The sequence below is a fragment of the Oryctolagus cuniculus genome, chromosome 15 (genome assembly GCF_051225735.1).
Source record: "Oryctolagus cuniculus isolate XC-2025 breed Fujian yellow rabbit chromosome 15, ASM5122573v1, whole genome shotgun sequence".
Classification (NCBI taxonomy): domain Eukaryota; kingdom Metazoa; phylum Chordata; class Mammalia; order Lagomorpha; family Leporidae; genus Oryctolagus; species Oryctolagus cuniculus.
The window spans coordinates 20,199,695-20,202,256 of NC_142881.1; the positions used below are offsets into that span (position 1 = coordinate 20,199,695).

The 2,562-nt window shown below is 40.9% G+C and overlaps 1 non-coding gene across 1 annotated transcript; it reads left to right on the forward strand.

Moving 5' to 3' along the window:
• Positions 1-2,009: 2,009 nt before the first annotated feature.
• On the forward strand, positions 2,010-2,168 carry LOC127484293 (U1 spliceosomal RNA). The gene has a single exon (XR_007911174.3). It is a non-coding gene; the product is annotated as a U1 spliceosomal RNA (small nuclear RNA).
• The last annotated feature ends 394 nt before the right edge of the window (positions 2,169-2,562 follow it).

Below are 2,562 nucleotides of genomic sequence, written 5' to 3' on the forward strand. Positions count from 1 at the left end.
AAATATTGAATATATATGACATAATCTTAAATGAGGTATTTTAAACCTTCTATTTGTAGAATGTCACCAGGGACCATTTGCAGCAGAATCACTTAGAGTATTTCTAAAATGCTGATTCCTGGACTCTACCCCAAATTCACTGAACTAGAATCTTTTGGGAGAGAAGTCTGGATTGATGGATTTTTTAAGCACCCCAAGTGATTTTTACCAGTTTGAGCACTGCTATCCTTGGAAACCATGCAAAGTATGTAGAATCTCAGAGACATGGTGTGTGAAATACAGGTGGCTCAGCTGCACCTTTTCTACTGTATAAACTTGGGCAAGATGCTTAGCTCGAGTCCTGCCATTCTCATCTCTGATAACATCTGCTTGACAGTATTGTGGAGATGAAATGGCGTAACATATAGAGAGCATCAGTCCTAATGCCTCACATATAACAAAACTTAAGTGTATGTTCAATACTTCACTCCTTGTTCAAAAATAGGTTTCCAGGTGCATTCTTGTTCAGTGTTCTTAGTATTCTAGAATAGCATGAACTAGTAATTTAATGACGGCTAATATTTTGAGTTCTTAAAACACACCAACACTGAAAGTTTTGTGCGCATTATTTTGTTTCATACCTGCCTGAGTACTAGTTTCATTTCACAGATGAAGGCATGGAGCTTACTGAAAGCAGGTGCCTTGCCCAGGATCTCAATACAAAGAGTTAGCAGAGCTGGAATTCAAACCCAGGCTTTCTGACTCCAAATCCCAACTGCTCTTTAAGCAGTAGGTCTGTATATTTTCTTAGTGCTTAGATTCCAATGTATGAGCTAGTCTCTAGAGGAATAAGTAACTTGGGAAATGGAGCTTCCAAACATGCCAGGAACATTGACAGAAGCCTTTACTAGTTGCCCATAACAGAAAGTGGCACATAGTAGGTGCTCCAAAGCATTTGCTGGAGGAATGGAAGGCAAAGCTTGTGGCAGCACACTAAGTAGCTGACATATCTAACCCCTAACTTTTTTTTTTTTAATTTTTGACAGGCAGAGTGGACAGTGAGAGAGAGAGACAGAGAGAAAGGTCACCCCACAATGGCCGCCACGGCCGGCGCGCTGCGGCCGGTGCACCGCACTTGCTGATCCGAAGCCAGGAGCCAGGTGCTTCTCCTGGTCTCCCATGCAGGTGCAGGGCCCAAGCACTTGGGCCATCCTCCACTGCACTCCTGGGCCATAGCAAAGAGCTGGCCTGGAAGAGGGCAACCGGGACAGAATCCGGCGCCCCAACCGGGACTAGAACCCGGTGTGCCGGTGCCGCAAGGCGGAGGATTAGCCTATTGAGCCACAGCGCCGGCCTAACCCCTAACTTTTACACAAAAATTGCAGACTAGATTCATCTGATTTTCCAGATAAGCTTATGTTCTGACATAATACAAGTCACTAAATCTCAGAGCTACCACTAATCATATTATTTGTGACAAATACTTCTTGAGCATTTGTTGCAAAAAACACATTAGTCTGGCACTGGAAGGATTATTTAAAAACCTTTAAAACATAGCCTATGTACTAAACATCTAGCTGGGAAATAAAATGAAAGCATGCAGCAGTTAGACTGCAAAATCACCACATGCAAGATAAATATAAAGTTACCAGCAAAAGGGAAACATTCAATAAATAATGACCTTATATACATAATATTATTTTCCATGTTAATAATCATTAAGACATAATTATAATTTTATTGGCATTCTAAAGAAATAGCAATAGTTATAGCTACCATTCAATGAATAATAATGTACCAAGCACTTTGCTTGGAGTTTTATACTTATGGTTTTTTCAAAAAGTTTATGGAAATTGCATATTAGGAAAAACTATGCATGGATTTCAAAAAATGTTTTCACCAATATAAACTTGTCTTTTAATTCCATTTTCCACACACTTTTTGAGGTCTCCTCATATATTACAAATTTAGTCACAATATCAATCCTGCTAAATCAGTAACATTAATTTTATTTTTTAAACAAATAGCACATACTTCCCTGGCAGGGGAGACACCATGATCACCCAGGTGGTTCTCCCAAGGCGAGGCTCACCCATTGCACTGCAGGTGTGCTGACCCCTGCGATTTCCACGCGTGCGGGAAATTTCATAATTTGTGGTAGTGGAGACTGTGTTAAGACTCTCCCCTAATTAAAAAAAATTCCATTTTCTTTCTCTCTTTTTAAAGATGTATTCATTTATTTGAAAGGCAGAGTTTCACAGAGGCAGAGAGAGAGAGAGAGGTCTTCCATCTGCTGATTCACTCTCCAAAGGGCCATGACAGCCATAGCTGGGTTGATCTGAAGCCAGAAGCCAGGAGTTTCCTCCAGGTCTCCCATGTGGGTGCAGGGGCCTAAGGACTTGGGCCATCTGCTTTCCCAGGTCATAGCAGAGAGCTGGATCTAAGTAGAGCAGCTGGGACTCTAACTGTCACCATAATAGAATGCTGGCACTGCAGGCAGTGGCTTTAGCTGCTAAACTACAGTATAGGCCCCTCTGTTGTTTTTTTTTTTTTTTTTTGAACTTTATTTTTATTTATTTAAAA